Source organism: Anomaloglossus baeobatrachus, chromosome 4, assembly GCF_048569485.1.
Source record: "Anomaloglossus baeobatrachus isolate aAnoBae1 chromosome 4, aAnoBae1.hap1, whole genome shotgun sequence".
Taxonomy (NCBI): Eukaryota; Metazoa; Chordata; class Amphibia; order Anura; family Aromobatidae; genus Anomaloglossus; species Anomaloglossus baeobatrachus.
Window position 1 is genome coordinate 646,518,960 of NC_134356.1, and position 20,000 is coordinate 646,538,959.

Below are 20,000 nucleotides of genomic sequence, written 5' to 3' on the forward strand. Positions count from 1 at the left end.
CACTTCCCATATGGTCTAGCGGTTAGGATTCCTGGTTTTCACCCAGGCGGCCCGCGTTCGACTCCCGTTATGGGAATGCTGCTTTTTCTGTACTATCTCTGACATTCAAAGGCCGACAGTTGTTTGCATAAAAAAGCAGTTCAGGTAAAATTTGCACTTTGCAGCCAAAGTTGCAAAACGTTAGGGTCTTGGCACTTCATTTCCAACTCTTGCACAACACTTTTATAGGTTTCATAGCTCAAACTATTCTCAACTATCATTTTTTACTTCAAAATGTCGAGGAACTCAAAAACTCGTATGGCCTGTCCTTTGGCCTCCAATTTCCATTCTAATCTGTAGAATTTAACAACTGAATGGCAAATTTCTCAAGCTCCCCAGTCAAAAAAAAAGGAGTGAACTGTACCCTATCTGAGGGAAAACCTCATAATCATCAGAATAAGCCACTAGCTCCTAACTACTGTTCAAATGAGTCAAGTTTAAACTGTTGAAAGGAAAAAGTTTTTTAATCAAAGCAACACTCTTTTTTTTTTTTTTTTTTTTTTTACGCCTCTCATTTTTTCTGTGACTCTTTGGGTTATCCCATTTGACCAAGCAACCAGTATTCTTAGTTTACTGGTTCGATTCCTGCTATGGGATTGCCACTTTTTCTGTAATAAGTCACGCATTGAAATGTCGACACAAGCCATGCATACAGTCAGTCTAGCTTGGATTTGCTCTTTGCAGCAAAAAATGCTGACCACAATAGATTTTGGACATTCATTCCATTCTTTTGCTCAATACTCCATTTGAATTCATATCACAAATCATTTTTACTTTTGACTTTTAACTATTTGGTTTCAAAGGATCCAAAACCCCCTTCCTTTATATCTGACGTTTTTTGGTACTGAGTGGATACAGTTCTGGCTGTCTAGTCAAGATGGAGACAAAATATCTAAAGCATAGTGCCCCGTGTGAGGATCGAACTCACGACCTTCAGATTATGAGACTGACGCGCTACCTACTGTGCTAACGAGGCAAGCTTCTAGCAAGGATGTGCCAAACTTACTTACTGAAAGCAATTAAGTTCTTCTTTTTCCACATTGACAACGTCTTATGAGAACAACACTTCCCATATGGTCTAGCGGTTAGGATTCCTGGTTTTCACCCAGGCGGCCCGCGTTCGACTCCCGTTATGGGAATGCTGCTTTTTCTGTACTATCTCTGACATTCAAAGGCCGACAGTTGTTTGCATAAAAAAGCAGTTCAGGTAAAATTTGCACTTTGCAGCCAAAGTTGCAAAACGTTAGGGTCTTGGCACTTCATTTCCAACTCTTGCACAACACTTTTATAGGTTTCATAGCTCAAACTATTCTCAACTATCATTTTTTACTTCAAAATGTCGAGGAACTCAAAAACTCGTATGGCCTGTCCTTTGGCCTCCAATTTCCATTCTAATCTGTAGAATTTAACAACTGAATGGCAAATTTCTCAAGCTCCCCAGTCAAAAAAAAAGGAGTGAACTGTACCCTATCTGAGGGAAAACCTCATAATCATCAGAATAAGCCACTAGCTCCTAACTACTGTTCAAATGAGTCAAGTTTAAACTGTTGAAAGGAAAAAGTTTTTTAATCAAAGCAACACTCTTTTTTTTTTTTTTTTTTTTTTTTTTTTTTTTTTTTTTTACGCCTCTCATTTTTTCTGTGACTCTTTGGGTTATCCCATTTGACCAAGCAACCAGTATTCTTAGTTTACTGGTTCGATTCCTGCTATGGGATTGCCACTTTTTCTGTAATAAGTCACGCATTGAAATGTCGACACAAGCCATGCATACAGTCAGTCTAGCTTGGATTTGCTCTTTGCAGCAAAAAATGCTGACCACAATAGATTTTGGACATTCATTCCATTCTTTTGCTCAATACTCCATTTGAATTCATATCACAAATCATTTTTACTTTTGACTTTTAACTATTTGGTTTCAAAGGATCCAAAACCCCCTTCCTTTATATCTGACGTTTTTTGGTACTGAGTGGATACAGTTCTGGCTGTCTAGTCAAGATGGAGACAAAATATCTAAAGCATAGTGCCCCGTGTGAGGATCGAACTCACGACCTTCAGATTATGAGACTGACGCGCTACCTACTGTGCTAACGAGGCAAGCTTCTAGCAAGGATGTGCCAAACTTACTTACTGAAAGCAATTAAGTTCTTCTTTTTCCACATTGACAACGTCTTATGAGAACAACACTTCCCATATGGTCTAGCGGTTAGGATTCCTGGTTTTCACCCAGGCGGCCCGCGTTCGACTCCCGTTATGGGAATGCTGCTTTTTCTGTACTATCTCTGACATTCAAAGGCCGACAGTTGTTTGCATAAAAAAGCAGTTCAGGTAAAATTTGCACTTTGCAGCCAAAGTTGCAAAACGTTAGGGTCTTGGCACTTCATTTCCAACTCTTGCACAACACTTTTATAGGTTTCATAGCTCAAACTATTCTCAACTATCATTTTTTACTTCAAAATGTCGAGGAACTCAAAAACTCGTATGGCCTGTCCTTTGGCCTCCAATTTCCATTCTAATCTGTAGAATTTAACAACTGAATGGCAAATTTCTCAAGCTCCCCAGTCAAAAAAAAAGGAGTGAACTGTACCCTATCTGAGGGAAAACCTCATAATCATCAGAATAAGCCACTAGCTCCTAACTACTGTTCAAATGAGTCAAGTTTAAACTGTTGAAAGGAAAAAGTTTTTTAATCAAAGCAACACTCTTTTTTTTTTTTTTTTTTACGCCTCTCATTTTTTCTGTGACTCTTTGGGTTATCCCATTTGACCAAGCAACCAGTATTCTTAGTTTACTGGTTCGATTCCTGCTATGGGATTGCCACTTTTTCTGTAATAAGTCACGCATTGAAATGTCGACACAAGCCATGCATACAGTCAGTCTAGCTTGGATTTGCTCTTTGCAGCAAAAAATGCTGACCACAATAGATTTTGGACATTCATTCCATTCTTTTGCTCAATACTCCATTTGAATTCATATCACAAATCATTTTTACTTTTGACTTTTAACTATTTGGTTTCAAAGGATCCAAAACCCCCTTCCTTTATATCTGACGTTTTTTGGTACTGAGTGGATACAGTTCTGGCTGTCTAGTCAAGATGGAGACAAAATATCTAAAGCATAGTGCCCCGTGTGAGGATCGAACTCACGACCTTCAGATTATGAGACTGACGCGCTACCTACTGTGCTAACGAGGCAAGCTTCTAGCAAGGATGTGCCAAACTTACTTACTGAAAGCAATTAAGTTCTTCTTTTTCCACATTGACAACGTCTTATGAGAACAACACTTCCCATATGGTCTAGCGGTTAGGATTCCTGGTTTTCACCCAGGCGGCCTGGGTTCGACTCCCGGTATGTGAATGCTGCTTTTTCTGTACTATCTCTGACATTCAGAGGCCAACAGTTGTTTGCATAAAAAAGCAGTTCAGGTAAAATTTGCACTTTGCAGCCAAAGTTGCAAAACGTTAGGGTCTTGGCACTTCATTTCCAACTCTTGCACAACACTTTTATAGGTTTCATAGCTCAAACTATTCTCAACTATCATTTTTTACTTCAAAATGTCGAGGAACTCAAAAACTCGTATGGCCTGTCCTTTGGCCTCCAATTTCCATTCTAATCTGTAGAATTTAACAACTGAATGGCAAATTTCTCAAGCTCCCCAGTCAAAAAAAAAGGAGTGAACTGTACCCTATCTGAGGGAAAACCTCATAATCATCAGAATAAGCCACTAGCTCCTAACTACTGTTCAAATGAGTCAAGTTTAAACTGTTGAAAGGAAAAAGTTTTTTAATCAAAGCAACACTCTTTTTTTTTTTTTTTTTTTTTTTTTTTTTTTTACGCCTCTCATTTTTTCTGTGACTCTTTGGGTTATCCCATTTGACCAAGCAACCAGTATTCTTAGTTTACTGGTTCGATTCCTGCTATGGGATTGCCACTTTTTCTGTAATAAGTCACGCATTGAAAGGTCGACACAAGCCATGCATACAGTCAGTCTAGCTTGGATTTGCTCTTTGCAGCAAAAAATGCTGACCACAATAGATTTTGGACATTCATTCCATTCTTTTGCTCAATACTCCATTTGAATTCATATCACAAATCATTTTTACTTTTGACTTTTAACTATTTGGTTTCAAAGGATCCAAAACCCCCTTCCTTTATATCTGACGTTTTTTGGTACTGAGTGGATACAGTTCTGGCTGTCTAGTCAAGATGGAGACAAAATATCTAAAGCATAGTGCCCCGTGTGAGGATCGAACTCACGACCTTCAGATTATGAGACTGACGCGCTACCTACTGCGCTAACGAGGCAAGCTTCTAGCAAGGATGTGCCAAACTTACTTACTGACAGCAATTAAGTTCTTCTTTTTCCACATTGACAACGTCTTATGAGAACAACCCTTCCCATATGGTCTAGCGGTTAGGATTCCTGGTTTTCACCCAGGCGGCCCGGGTTCGACTCCCGTTATGGGAATGCTGCTTTTTCTGTACTATCTCTGACATTCAAAGGCCGACAGTTGTTTGCATAAAAAAGCAATTCAGGTAAAATTTGCACTTTGCAGCCAAAGTTGCAAAACGTTAGGGTCTTGGCACTTCATTTCCAACTCTTGCACAACACTTTTATAGGTTTCATAGCTCAAACTATTCTCAACTATCATTTTTTACTTCAAAATGTCGAGGAACTCAAAAACTCGTATGGCCTGTCCTTTGGCCTCCAATTTCCATTCTAATCTGTAGAATTTAACAACTGAATGGCAAATTTCTCAAGCTCCCCAGTCAAAAAAAAAGGAGTGAACTGTACCCTATCTGAGGGAAAACCTCATAATCATCAGAATAAGCCACTAGCTCCTAACTACTGTTCAAATGAGTCAAGTTTAAACTGTTGAAAGGAAAAAGTTTTTTAATCAAAGCAACACTCTTTTTTTTTTTTTTTTTTTTTTTTTTTTTTACGCCTCTCATTTTTTCTGTGACTCTTTGGGTTATCCCATTTGACCAAGCAACCAGTATTCTTAGTTTACTGGTTCGATTCCTGCTATGGGATTGCCACTTTTTCTGTAATAAGTCACGCATTGAAAGGTCGACACAAGCCATGCATACAGTCAGTCTAGCTTGGATTTGCTCTTTGCAGCAAAAAATGCTGACCACAATAGATTTTGGACATTCATTCCATTCTTTTGCTCAATACTCCATTTGAATTCATATCACAAATCATTTTTACTTTTGACTTTTAACTATTTGGTTTCAAAGGATCCAAAACCCCCTTCCTTTATATCTGACGTTTTTTGGTACGGAGTGGATACAGTTCTGGCTGTCTAGTCAAGATGGAGACAAAATATCTAAAGCATAGTGCCCCGTGTGAGGATCGAACTCACGACCTTCAGATAATGAGACTGACGCGCTACCTACTGCGCTACCTACATTCAAAGGCCGACAGTTGTTTGCATAAAAAAGCAGTTCAGGTAAAATTTGCACTTTGCAGCCAAAGTTGCAAAACGTTAGGGTCTTGGCACTTCATTTCCAACTCTTGCACAACACTTTTATAGGTTTCATAGCTCAAACTATTCTCAACTATCATTTTTTACTTCAAAATGTCGAGGAACTCAAAAACTCGTATGGCCTGTCCTTTGGCCTCCAATTTCCATTCTAATCTGTAGAATTTAACAACTGAATGGCAAATTTCTCAAGCTCCCCAGTCAAAAAAAAAGGAGTGAACTGTACCCAATCTGAGGGAAAACCTCATAATCATCAGAATAAGCCACTAGCTCCTAACTACTGTTCAAATGAGTCAAGTTTAAACTGTTGAAAGGAAAAAGTTTTTTAATCAAAGCAACACTCTTTTTTTTTTTTTTACGCCTCTCATTTTTTCTGTGACTCTTTGGGTTATCCCATTTGACCAAGCAACCAGTATTCTTAGTTTACTGGTTCGATTCCTGCTATGGGATTGCCATTTTTTCTGTAATAAGTCACGCATTGAAATGTCGACACAAGCCATGCATACAGTCAGTCTAGCTTGGATTTGCTCTTTGCAGCAAAAAATGCTGACCACAATAGATTTTGGACATTCATTCCATTCTTTTGCTCAATACTCCATTTGAATTCATATCACAAATCATTTTTACTTTTGACTTTTAACTATTTGGTTTCAAAGGATCCAAAACCCCCTTCCTTTATATCTGACGTTTTTTGGTACTGAGTGGATACAGTTCTGGCTGTCTAGTCAAGATGGAGACAAAATATCTAAAGCATAGTGCCCCGTGTGAGGATCGAACTCACGACCTTCAGATTATGAGACTGACGCGCTACCTACTGCGCTAACGAGGCAAGCTTCTAGCAAGGATGTGCCAAACTTACTTACTGAAAGCAATTAAGTTCTTCTTTTTCCACATTGACAACGTCTTATGAGAACAACACTTCCCATATGGTCTAGCGGTTAGGATTCCTGGTTTTCACCCAGGCGGCCCGGGTTCGACTCCCGGTATGGGAATGCTGCTTTTTCTGTACTATCTCTGACATTCAAAGGCCGACAGTTGTTTGCATAAAAAAGCAGTTCAGGTAAAATTTGCACTTTGCAGCCAAAGTTGCAAAACGTTAGGGTCTTGGCACTTCATTTCCAACTCTTGCACAACACTTTTATAGGTTTCATAGCTCAAACTATTCTCAACTATCATTTTTTACTTCAAAATGTCGAGGAACTCAAAAACTCGTATGGCCTGTCCTTTGGCCTCAAATTTCCATTCTAATCTGTAGAATTTAACAACTGAATGGCAAATTTCTCAAGCTCCCCAGTCAAAAAAAAAGGAGTGAACTGTACCCTATCTGAGGGAAAACCTCATAATCATCAGAATAAGCCACTAGCTCCTAACTACTGTTCAAATGAGTCAAGTTTAAACTGTTGAAAGGAAAAAGTTTTTTAATCAAAGCAACACTCTTTTTTATTTTTTTTTTTTTTTTACGCCTCTCATTTTTTCTGTGACTCTTTGGGTTATCCCATTTGACCAAGCAACCAGTATTCTTAGTTTACTGGTTCGATTCCTGCTATGGGATTGCCACTTTTTCTGTAATAAGTCACGCATTGAAATGTCGACACAAGCCATGCATACAGTCAGTCTAGCTTGGATTTGCTCTTTGCAGCAAAAAATGCTGACCACAATAGATTTTGGACATTCATTCCATTCTTTTGCTCAATACTCCATTTGAATTCATATCACAAATCATTTTTACTTTTGACTTTTAACTATTTGGTTTCAAAGGATCCAAAACCCCCTTCCTTTATATCTGACGTTTTTTGGTACTGAGTGGATACAGTTCTGGCTGTCTAGTCAAGATGGAGACAAAATATCTAAAGCATAGTGCCCCGTGTGAGGATCGAACTCACGACCTTCAGATTATGAGACTGACGCGCTACCTACTGCGCTAACGAGGCAAGCTTCTAGCAAGGATGTGCCAAACTTACTTACTGAAAGCAATTAAGTTCTTCTTTTTCCACATTGACAACGTCTTATGAGAACAACACTTCCCATATGGTCTAGCGGTTAGGATTCCTGGTTTTCACCCAGGCGGCCTGGGTTCGACTCCCGGTATGTGAATGCTGCTTTTTCTGTACTATCTCTGACATTCAGAGGCCAACAGTTGTTTGCATAAAAAAGCAGTTCAGGTAAAATTTGCACTTTGCAGCCAAAGTTGCAAAACGTTAGGGTCTTGGCACTTCATTTCCAACTCTTGCACAACACTTTTATAGGTTTCATAGCTCAAACTATTCTCAACTATCATTTTTTACTTCAAAATGTCGAGGAACTCAAAAACTCGTATGGCCTGTCCTTTGGCCTCCAATTTCCATTCTAATCTGTAGAATTTAACAACTGAATGGCAAATTTCTCAAGCTCCCCAGTCAAAAAAAAAGGAGTGAACTGTACCCTATCTGAGGGAAAACCTCATAATCATCAGAATAAGCAACTAGCTCCTAACTACTGTTCAAATGAGTCAAGTTTAAACTGTTGAAAGGAAAAAGTTTTTTAATCAAAGCAACACTCTTTTTTTTTTTTTTTTTTTTTTACGCCTCTCATTTTTTCTGTGACTCTTTGGGTTATCCCATTTGACCAAGCAACCAGTATTCTTAGTTTACTGGTTCGATTCCTGCTATGGGATTGCCACTTTTTCTGTAATAAGTCACGCATTGAAAGGTCGACACAAGCCATGCATACAGTCAGTCTAGCTTGGATTTGCTCTTTGCAGCAAAAAATGCTGACCACAATAGATTTTGGACATTCATTCCATTCTTTTGCTCAATACTCCATTTGAATTCATATCACAAATCATTTTTACTTTTGACTTTTATCTATTTGGTTTCAAAGGATCCAAAACCCCCTTCCTTTATATCTGACGTTTTTTGGTACTGAGTGGATACAGTTCTGGCTGTCTAGTCAAGATGGAGACAAAATATCTAAAGCATAGTGCCCCGTGTGAGGATCGAACTCACGACCTTCAGATAATGAGACTGACGCGCTACCTACTGCGCTAACGAGGCAAGCTTCTAGCAAGGATGTGCCAAACTTACTTACTGAAAGCAATTAAGTTCTTCTTTTCCCACATTGACAACGTCTTATGAGAACAACACTTCCCATATGGTCTAGCGGTTAGGATTCCTGGTTTTCACCCAGGCGGCCCGGGTTCGACTCCCGGTATGGGAATGCTGCTTTTTCTGTACTGTCTCTGACATTCAAAGGCCGACAGTTGTTTGCATAAAAAAGCAGTTCAGGTAAAATTTGCACTTTGCAGCCAAAGTTGCAAAACGTTAGGGTCTTGGCACTTCATTTCCAACTCTTGCACAACACTTTTATAGGTTTCATAGCTCAAACTATTCTCAACTATCATTTTTTACTTTAAAATGTCGAGGAACTCAAAAACTCGTATGGCCTGTCCTTTGGCCTCCAATTTCCATTCTAATCTGTAGAATTTAACAACTGAATGGCAAATTTCTCAAGCTCCCCAGTCAAAAAAAAAGGAGTGAACTGTACCCTATCTGAGGGAAAACCTCATAATCATCAGAATAAGCCACTAGCTCCTAACTACTGTTCAAATGAGTCAAGTTTAAACTGTTGAAAGGAAAAAGTTTTTTAATCAAAGCAACACTCTTTTTTATTTTATTTTTTTTTTTTTTTTACGCCTCTCATTTTTTCTGTGACTCTTTGGGTTATCCCATTTGACCAAGCAACCAGTATTCTTAGTTTACTGGTTCGATTCCTGCTATGGGATTGCCACTTTTTCTGTAATAAGTCACGCATTGAAAGGTCGACACAAGCCATGCATACAGTCAGTCTAGCTTGGATTTGCTCTTTGCAGCAAAAAATGCTGACCACAATAGATTTTGGACATTCATTCCATTCTTTTGCTCAATACTCCATTTGAATTCATATCACAAATCATTTTTACTTTTGACTTTTAACTATTTGGTTTCAAAGGATCCAAAACCCCCTTCCTTTATATCTGACGTTTTTTGGTACTGAGTGGATACAGTTCTGGCTGTCTAGTCAAGATGGAGACAAAATATCTAAAGCATAGTGCCCCGTGTGAGGATCGAACTCACGATCTTCAGATTATGAGACTGACGCGCTACCTACTGCGCTAACGAGGTAAACTTCTAGCAAGGATGTGCCAAACTTACTTACTCAAAGCAATTAAGTTCTTCTTTTTCCACATTGACAACGTCTTATGAGAACAACACTTCCCATATGGTCTAGCGGTTAGGGTTCCTGGTTTTCACCCAGGCGGCCCGGGTTCGACTCCCGGTATGGGAATGCTGCTTTTTCTGTACTGTCTCTGACATTCAAAGGCCGACAGTTGTTTGCATAAAAAAGCAGTTCAGGTAAAATTTGCACTTTGCAGCCAAAGTTGCAAAACGTTAGGGTCTTGGCACTTCATTTCCAACTCTTGCACAACACTTTTATAGGTTTCATAGCTCAAACTATTCTCAACTATCATTTTTTACTTCAAAATGTCGAGGAACTCAAAAACTCGTATGGCCTGTCCTTTGGCCTCCAATTTCCATTCTAATCTGTAGAATTTAACAACTGAATGGCAAATTTCTCAAGCTCCCCAGTCAAAAAAAAAGGAGTGAACTGTACCCAATCTGAGGGAAAACCTCATAATCATCAGAATAAGCCACTAGCTCCTAACTACTGTTCAAATGAGTCAAGTTTAAACTGTTGAAAGGAAAAAGTTTTTTAATCAAAGCAACACTCTTTTTTTTTTTTTTTACGCCTCTCATTTTTTCTGTGACTCTTTGGGTTATCCCATTTGACCAAGCAACCAGTATTCTTAGTTTACTGGTTCGATTCCTGCTATGGGATTGCCACTTTTTCTGTAATAAGTCACGCATTGAAAGGTCGACACAAGCCATGCATACAGTCAGTCTAGCTTGAATTTGCTCTTTGCAGCAAAAAATGCTGACCACAATAGATTTTGGACATTCATTCCATTCTTTTGCTCAATACTCCATTTGAATTCATATCACAAATCATTTTTACTTTTGACTTTTAACTATTTGGTTTCAAAGGATCCAAAACCCCCTTCCTTTATATCTGACGTTTTTTGGTACTGAGTGGATACAGTTCTGGCTGTCTAGTCAAGATGGAGACAAAATATCTAAAGCATAGTGCCCCGTGTGAGGATCGAACTCACGACCTTCAGATAATGAGACTGACGCGCTACCTACTGCGCTAACGAGGCAAGCTTCTAGCAAGGATGTGCCAAACTTACTTACTGAAAGCAATTAAGTTCTTCTTTTTCCACATTGACAACGTCTTATGAGAACAACACTTCCCATATGGTCTAGCGGTTAGGATTCCTGGTTTTCACCCAGGCGGCCCGGGTTCGACTCCCGGTATGGGAATGCTGCTTTTTCTGTACTGTCTCTGACATTCAAAGGCCGACAGTTGTTTGCATAAAAAAGCAGTTCAGGTAAAATTTGCACTTTGCAGCCAAAGTTGCAAAACGTTAGGGTCTTGGCACTTCATTTCCAACTCTTGCACAACACTTTTATAGGTTTCATAGCTCAAACTATTCTCAACTATCATTTTTTACTTTAAAATGTCGAGGAACTCAAAAACTCGTATGGCCTGTCCTTTGGCCTCCAATTTCCATTCTAATCTGTAGAATTTAACAACTGAATGGCAAATTTCTCAAGCTCCCCAGTCAAAAAAAAAGGAGTGAACTGTACCCTATCTGAGGGAAAACCTCATAATCATCAGAATAAGCCACTAGCTCCTAACTACTGTTCAAATGAGTCAAGTTTAAACTGTTGAAAGGAAAAAGTTTTTTAATCAAAGCAACACTCTTTTTTATTTTATTTTTTTTTTTTTTTTACGCCTCTCATTTTTTCTGTGACTCTTTGGGTTATCCCATTTGACCAAGCAACCAGTATTCTTAGTTTACTGGTTCGATTCCTGCTATGGGATTGCCACTTTTTCTGTAATAAGTCACGCATTGAAAGGTCGACACAAGCCATGCATACAGTCAGTCTAGCTTGGATTTGCTCTTTGCAGCAAAAAATGCTGACCACAATAGATTTTGGACATTCATTCCATTCTTTTGCTCAATACTCCATTTGAATTCATATCACAAATCATTTTTACTTTTGACTTTTAACTATTTGGTTTCAAAGGATCCAAAACCCCCTTCCTTTATATCTGACGTTTTTTGGTACTGAGTGGATACAGTTCTGGCTGTCTAGTCAAGATGGAGACAAAATATCTAAAGCATAGTGCCCCGTGTGAGGATCGAACTCACGATCTTCAGATTATGAGACTGACGCGCTACCTACTGCGCTAACGAGGTAAACTTCTAGCAAGGATGTGCCAAACTTACTTACTCAAAGCAATTAAGTTCTTCTTTTTCCACATTGACAACGTCTTATGAGAACAACACTTCCCATATGGTCTAGCGGTTAGGGTTCCTGGTTTTCACCCAGGCGGCCCGGGTTCGACTCCCGGTATGGGAATGCTGCTTTTTCTGTACTGTCTCTGACATTCAAAGGCCGACAGTTGTTTGCATAAAAAAGCAGTTCAGGTAAAATTTGCACTTTGCAGCCAAAGTTGCAAAACGTTAGGGTCTTGGCACTTCATTTCCAACTCTTGCACAACACTTTTATAGGTTTCATAGCTCAAACTATTCTCAACTATCATTTTTTACTTCAAAATGTCGAGGAACTCAAAAACTCGTATGGCCTGTCCTTTGGCCTCCAATTTCCATTCTAATCTGTAGAATTTAACAACTGAATGGCAAATTTCTCAAGCTCCCCAGTCAAAAAAAAAGGAGTGAACTGTACCCAATCTGAGGGAAAACCTCATAATCATCAGAATAAGCCACTAGCTCCTAACTACTGTTCAAATGAGTCAAGTTTAAACTGTTGAAAGGAAAAAGTTTTTTAATCAAAGCAACACTCTTTTTTTTTTTTTTTACGCCTCTCATTTTTTCTGTGACTCTTTGGGTTATCCCATTTGACCAAGCAACCAGTATTCTTAGTTTACTGGTTCGATTCCTGCTATGGGATTGCCATTTTTTCTGTAATAAGTCACGCATTGAAATGTCGACACAAGCCATGCATACAGTCAGTCTAGCTTGGATTTGCTCTTTGCAGCAAAAAATGCTGACCACAATAGATTTTGGACATTCATTCCATTCTTTTGCTCAATACTCCATTTGAATTCATATCACAAATTATTTTTACTTTTGACTTTTAACTATTTGGTTTCAAAGGATCCAAAACCCCCTTCCTTTATATCTGACGTTTTTTGGTACTGAGTGGATACAGTTCTGGCTGTCTAGTCAAGATGGAGACAAAATATCTAAAGCATAGTGCCCCGTGTGAGGATCGAACTCACGACCTTCAGATTATGAGACTGATGCGCTACCTACTGCGCTAACGAGGCAAGCTTCTAGCAACGATGTGCCAAACTTACTTACTGAAAGCAATTAAGTTCTTCTTTTTCCACATTGACAATGTCTTATGAGAACAACACTTCCCATATGGTCTAGCGGTTAGGATTCCTGGTTTTCACCCAGGCGGCCCGGGTTCGACTCCCGGTATGGGAATGCTGCTTTTTCTGTACTATCTCTGACATTCAAAGGCCGACAGTTGTTTGCATAAAAAAGCAGTTCAGGTAAAATTTGCACTTTGCAGCCAAAGTTGCAAAACGTTAGGGTCTTGGCACTTCATTTCCAACTCTTGCACAACACTTTTATAGGTTTCATAGCTCAAACTATTCTCAACTATCATTTTTTACTTCAAAATGTCGAGGAACTCAAAAACTCGTATGGCCTGTCCTTTGGCCTCCAATTTCCATTCTAATCTGTAGAATTTAACAACTGAATGGCAAATTTCTCAAGCTCCCCAGTCAAAAAAAAAGGAGTGAACTGTACCCTATCTGAGGGAAAACCTCATAATCATCAGAATAAGCCACTAGCTCCTAACTACTGTTCAAATGAGTCAATTTTAAACTGTTGAAAGGAAAAAGTTTTTTAATCAAAGCAACACTCTTTTTTTTTTTTTTTTTTTTTTTTTTTATTTTTTTTTTTACGCCTCTCATTTTTTCTGTGACTCTTTGGGTTATCCCATTTGACCAAGCAACCAGTATTCTTAGTTTACTGGTTCGATTCCTGCTATGGGATTGCCACTTTTTCTGTAATAAGTCACGCATTGAAAGGTCAACACAAGCCATGCATACAGTCAGTCTAGCTTGGATTTGCTCTTTGCAGCAAAAAATGCTGACCACAATAGATTTTGGACATTCATTCCATTCTTTTGCTCAATACTCCATTTGAATTCATATCACAAATCATTTTTACTTTTGACTTTTAACTATTTGGTTTCAAAGGATCCAAAACCCCCTTCCTTTATATCTGACGTTTTTTGGTACTGAGTGGATACAGTTCTGGCTGTCTAGTCAAGATGGAGACAAAATATCTAAAGCATAGTGCCCCGTGTGAGGATCGAACTCACGACCTTCAGATTATGAGACTGACGCGCTACCTACTGCGCTAACGAGGCAAGCTTCTAGCAAGGATGTGCCAAACTTACTTACTGAAAGCAATTAAGTTCTTCTTTTTCCACATTGACAATGTCTTATGAGAACAACACTTCCCATATGGTCTATCGGTTAGGATTCCTGGTTTTCACCCAGGTGGCCCGGGTTCGACTCCCGGTATGGGAATGCTGCTTTTTCTGTACTATCTCTGACATTCAAAGGCCGACAGTTGTTTGCATAAAAAAGCAGTTCAGGTAAAATTTGCACTTTGCAGCCAAAGTTGCAAAACGTTAGGGTCTTGGCACTTCATTTCCAACTCTTGCACAACACTTTTATAGGTTTCATAGCTCAAACTATTCTCAACTATCATTTTTTACTTCAAAATGTCGAGGAACTCAAAAACTCGTATGGCCTGTCCTTTGGCCTCCAATTTCCATTCTAATCTGTAGAATTTAACAACTGAATGGCAAATTTCTCAAGCTCCCCAGTCAAAAAAAAGGAGTGAACTGTACCCAATCTGAGGGAAAACCTCATAATCATCAGAATAAGCCACTAGCTCCTAACTACTGTTCAAATGAGTCAAGTTTAAACTGTTGAAAGGAAAAAGTTTTTTAATCAAAGCAACACTCTTTTTTTTTTTTTTACGCCTCTCATTTTTTCTGTGACTCTTTGGGTTATCCCATTTGACCAAGCAACCAGTATTCTTAGTTTACTGGTTCGATTCCTGCTATGGGATTGCCATTTTTTCTGTAATAAGTCACGCATTGAAATGTCGACACAAGCCATGCATACAGTCAGTCTAGCTTGGATTTGCTCTTTGCAGCAAAAAATGCTGACCACAATAGATTTTGGACATTCATTCCATTCTTTTGCTCAATACTCCATTTGAATTCATATCACAAATTATTTTTACTTTTGACTTTTAACTATTTGGTTTCAAAGGATCCAAAACCCCCTTCCTTTATATCTGACGTTTTTTGGTACTGAGTGGATACAGTTCTGGCTGTCTAGTCAAGATGGAGACAAAATATCTAAAGCATAGTGCCCCGTGTGAGGATCGAACTCACGACCTTCAGATTATGAGACTGATGCGCTACCTACTGCGCTAACGAGGCAAGCTTCTAGCAACGATGTGCCAAACTTACTTACTGAAAGCAATTAAGTTCTTCTTTTTCCACATTGACAATGTCTTATGAGAACAACACTTCCCATATGGTCTAGCGGTTAGGATTCCTGGTTTTCACCCAGGCGGCCCGGGTTCGACTCCCGGTATGGGAATGCTGCTTTTTCTGTACTATCTCTGACATTCAAAGGCCGACAGTTGTTTGCATAAAAAAGCAGTTCAGGTAAAATTTGCACTTTGCAGCCAAAGTTGCAAAACGTTAGGGTCTTGGCACTTCATTTCCAACTCTTGCACAACACTTTTATAGGTTTCATAGCTCAAACTATTCTCAACTATCATTTTTTACTTCAAAATGTCGAGGAACTCAAAAACTCGTATGGCCTGTCCTTTGGCCTCCAATTTCCATTCTAATCTGTAGAATTTAACAACTGAATGGCAAATTTCTCAAGCTCCCCAGTCAAAAAAAAAGGAGTGAACTGTACCCTATCTGAGGGAAAACCTCATAATCATCAGAATAAGCCACTAGCTCCTAACTACTGTTCAAATGAGTCAATTTTAAACTGTTGAAAGGAAAAAGTTTTTTAATCAAAGCAACACTCTTTTTTTTTTTTTTTTTTTTTTTTTTTTATTTTTTTTTTTACGCCTCTCATTTTTTCTGTGACTCTTTGGGTTATCCCATTTGACCAAGCAACCAGTATTCTTAGTTTACTGGTTCGATTCCTGCTATGGGATTGCCACTTTTTCTGTAATAAGTCACGCATTGAAAGGTCAACACAAGCCATGCATACAGTCAGTCTAGCTTGGATTTGCTCTTTGCAGCAAAAAATGCTGACCACAATAGATTTTGGACATTCATTCCATTCTTTTGCTCAATACTCCATTTGAATTCATATCACAAATCATTTTTACTTTTGACTTTTAACTATTTGGTTTCAAAGGATCCAAAACCCCCTTCCTTTATATCTGACGTTTTTTGGTACTGAGTGGATACAGTTCTGGCTGTCTAGTCAAGATGGAGACAAAATATCTAAAGCATAGTGCCCCGTGTGAGGATCGAACTCACGACCTTCAGATTATGAGACTGACGCGCTACCTACTGCGCTAACGAGGCAAGCTTCTAGCAAGGATGTGCCAAACTTACTTACTGAAAGCAATTAAGTTCTTCTTTTTCCACATTGACAATGTCTTATGAGAACAACACTTCCCATATGGTCTATCGGTTAGGATTCCTGGTTTTCACCCAGGTGGCCCGGGTTCGACTCCCGGTATGGGAATGCTGCTTTTTCTGTACTATCTCTGACATTCAAAGGCCGACAGTTGTTTGCATAAAAAAGCAGTTCAGGTAAAATTTGCACTTTGCAGCCAAAGTTGCAAAACGTTAGGGTCTTGGCACTTCATTTCCAACTCTTGCACAACACTTTTATAGGTTTCATAGCTCAAACTATTCTCAACTATCATTTTTTACTTCAAAATGTCGAGGAACTCAAAAACTCGTATGGCCTGTCCTTTGGCCTCCAATTTCCATTCTAATCTGTAGAATTTAACAACTGAATGGCAAATTTCTCAAGCTCCCCAGTCAAAAAAAAGGAGTGAACTGTACCCAATCTGAGGGAAAACCTCATAATCATCAGAATAAGCCACTAGCTCCTAACTACTGTTCAAATGAGTCAAGTTTAAACTGTTGAAAGGAAAAAGTTTTTTAATCAAAGCAACACTCTTTTTTTTTTTTTTACGCCTCTCATTTTTTCTGTGACTCTTTGGGTTATCCCATTTGACCAAGCAACCAGTATTCTTAGTTTACTGGTTCGATTCCTGCTATGGGATTGCCATTTTTTCTGTAATAAGTCACGCATTGAAATGTCGACACAAGCCATGCATACAGTCAGTCTAGCTTGGATTTGCTCTTTGCAGCAAAAAATGCTGACCACAATAGATTTTGGACATTCATTCCATTCTTTTGCTCAATACTCCATTTGAATTCATATCACAAATTATTTTTACTTTTGACTTTTAACTATTTGGTTTCAAAGGATCCAAAACCCCCTTCCTTTATATCTGACGTTTTTTGGTACTGAGTGGATACAGTTCTGGCTGTCTAGTCAAGATGGAGACAAAATATCTAAAGCATAGTGCCCCGTGTGAGGATCGAACTCACGACCTTCAGATTATGAGACTGACGCGCTACCTACTGCGCTAACGAGGCAAGCTTCTAGCAAGGATGTGCCAAACTCACTTACTGAAAGCAATTAAGTTCTTCTTTTTCCACATTGACAACGTCTTATGAGAACAACACTTCCCATATGGTCTAGCGGTTAGGATTCCTGGTTTTCACCCAGGCGGCCCGGGTTCGACTCCCGGTATGGGAATGCTGTTTTTTCTGTACTATCTCTGACATTCAAAGGCCGACAGTTGTTTGCATAAAAAAGCAGTTCAGGTAAAATTTGCACTTTGCAGCCAAAGTTGCAAAACGTTAGGGTCTTGGCACTTCATTTCAAACTCTTGCACAACACTTTTATAGGTTTCATAGCTCAAACTATTCTCAACTATCATTTTTTACTTCAAAATGTCGAGGAACTCAAAAACTCGTATGGCCTGTCCTTTGGCCTCCAATTTCCATTCTAATCTGTAGAATTTAACAACTGAATGGCAAATTTCTCAAGCTCCCCAGTCAAAAAAAAAGGAGTGAACTGTACCCTATCTGAGGGAAAACCTCATAATCATCAGAATAAGCCACTAGCTCCTAACTACTGTTCAAATGAGTCAAGTTTAAACTGTTGAAAGGAAAAAGTTTTTTAATCAAAGCAACACTCTTTTTTTTTTTTTTTTTTTTTTTTTACGCCTCTCATTTTTTCTGTGACTCTTTGGGTTATCCCATTTGACCAAGCAACCAGTATTCTTAGTTTACTGGTTCGATTCCTGCTATGGGATTGCCACTTTTTCTGTAATAAGTCACGCATTGAAATGTCGACACAAGCCATGCATACAGTCAGTCTAGCTTGGATTTGCTCTTTGCAGCAAAAAATGCTGACCACAATAGATTTTGGACATTCATTCCATTCTTTTGCTCAATACTCCATTTGAATTCATATCACAAATCATTTTTACTTTTGACTTTTAACTATTTGGTTTCAAAGGATCCAAAACCCCCTTCCTTTATATCTGACGTTTTTTGGTACTGAGTGGATACAGTTCTGGCTGTCTAGTCAAGATGGAGACAAAATATGTAAAGCATAGTGCCCCGTGTGAGGATCGAACTCACGACCTTCAGATTATGAGACTGACGCGCTACCTACTGCACTAACGAGGCAAGCTTCTAGCAAGGTTGTGCCAAACTTACTTACTGAAAGCAATTAAGTTCTTCTTTTTCCACATTGACAACGTCTTATGAGAACAACACTTCCCATATGGTCTAGCGGTTAGGATTCCTGGTTTTCACCCAGGCGGCCCGGGTTCGACTCCCGGTATGGGAATGCTGCTTTTTCTGTACTATCTCTGACATTCAAAGGCCGACAGTTGTTTGCATAAAAAAGCAGTTCAGGTAAAATTTGCACTTTGCAGCCAAAGTTGCAAAACGTTAGGGTCTTGGCACTTCATTTCCAACTCTTGCACAACACTTTTATAGGTTTCATAGCTCAAACTATTCTCAACTATCATTTTTTACTTCAAAATGTCGAGGAACTCAAAAACTCGTATGGCCTGTCCTTTGGCCTCCAATTTCCATTCTAATCTGTAGAATTTAACAACTGAATGGCAAATTTCTCAAGCTCCCCAGTCAAAAAAAAGGAGTGAACTGTACCCAATCTGAGGGAAAACCTCATAATCATCAGAATAAGCCACTAGCTCCTAACTACTGTTCAAATGAGTCAAGTTTAAACTGTTGAAAGGAAAAAGTTTTTTAATCAAAGCAACACTCTTTTTTTTTTTTTTTACGCCTCTCATTTTTTCTGTGACTCTTTGGGTTATCCCATTTGACCAAGCAACCAGTATTCTTAGTTTACTGGTTCGATTCCTGCTATGGGATTGCCATTTTTTCTGTAATAAGTCACGCATTGAAATGTCGACACAAGCCATGCATACAGTCAGTCTAGCTTGGATTTGCTCTTTGCAGCAAAAAATGCTGACCACAATAGATTTTGGACATTCATTCCATTCTTTTGCTCAATACTCTATTTGAATTCATATCACAAATTATTTTTACTTTTGACTTTTAACTATTTGGTTTCAAAGGATCCAAAACCCCCTTCCTTTATATCTGACGTTTTTTGGTACTGAGTGGATACAGTTCTGGCTGTCTAGTCAAGATGGAGACAAAATATCTAAAGCATAGTGCCCCGTGTGAGGATCGAACTCACGACCTTCAGATTATGAGACTGACGCGCTACCTACTGCGCTAACGAGGCAAGCTTCTAGCAAGGATGTGCCAAACTTACTTACTGAAAGCAATTAAGTTCTTCTTTTTCCACATTGACAACGTCTTATGAGAACAACACTTCCCATATGGTCTAGCGGTTAGGATTCCTGGTTTTCACCCAGGCGGCCCGGGTTCGACTCCCGGTATGGGAATGCTGCTTTTTCTGTACTGTCTCTGACATTCAAAGGCCGACAGTTGTTTGCATAAAAAAGCAGTTCAGGTAAAATTTGCACTTTGCAGCCAAAGTTGCAAAACGTTAGGGTCTTGGCACTTCATTTCCAACTCTTGCACAACACTTTTATAGGTTTCATAGCTCAAACTATTCTCAACTATCATTTTTTACTTCAAAATGTCGAGGAACTCAAAAACTCGTTTGGCCTGTCCTTTGGCCTCCAATTTCCATTCTAATCTGTAG

The 20,000-nt window shown here is 38.9% G+C and overlaps 7 non-coding genes across 7 annotated transcripts; all 7 read right to left on the reverse strand.

Moving 5' to 3' along the window:
- Positions 1-4,268: 4,268 nt before the first annotated feature.
- On the reverse strand, positions 4,269-4,341 carry TRNAM-CAU (transfer RNA methionine (anticodon CAU)). Its single transcript has one exon. It is a non-coding gene; the product is annotated as a tRNA-Met (tRNA).
- Positions 4,342-6,278: 1,937 nt separating this feature from the next.
- Positions 6,279-6,351, reverse strand: TRNAM-CAU (transfer RNA methionine (anticodon CAU)). Its single transcript has one exon. It is a non-coding gene; the product is annotated as a tRNA-Met (tRNA).
- Positions 6,352-7,380: 1,029 nt separating this feature from the next.
- Positions 7,381-7,453, reverse strand: TRNAM-CAU (transfer RNA methionine (anticodon CAU)). Its single transcript has one exon. It is a non-coding gene; the product is annotated as a tRNA-Met (tRNA).
- A 6,548-nt stretch (positions 7,454-14,001) lies between these two features.
- On the reverse strand, positions 14,002-14,074 carry TRNAM-CAU (transfer RNA methionine (anticodon CAU)). The gene has a single exon. It is a non-coding gene; the product is annotated as a tRNA-Met (tRNA).
- Positions 14,075-16,212: 2,138 nt separating this feature from the next.
- Positions 16,213-16,285, reverse strand: TRNAM-CAU (transfer RNA methionine (anticodon CAU)). The gene has a single exon. It is a non-coding gene; the product is annotated as a tRNA-Met (tRNA).
- A 1,019-nt stretch (positions 16,286-17,304) lies between these two features.
- Positions 17,305-17,377, reverse strand: TRNAM-CAU (transfer RNA methionine (anticodon CAU)). Its single transcript has one exon. It is a non-coding gene; the product is annotated as a tRNA-Met (tRNA).
- Positions 17,378-19,501: 2,124 nt separating this feature from the next.
- Positions 19,502-19,574, reverse strand: TRNAM-CAU (transfer RNA methionine (anticodon CAU)). The gene has a single exon. It is a non-coding gene; the product is annotated as a tRNA-Met (tRNA).
- Positions 19,575-20,000: the final 426 nt, after the last annotated feature.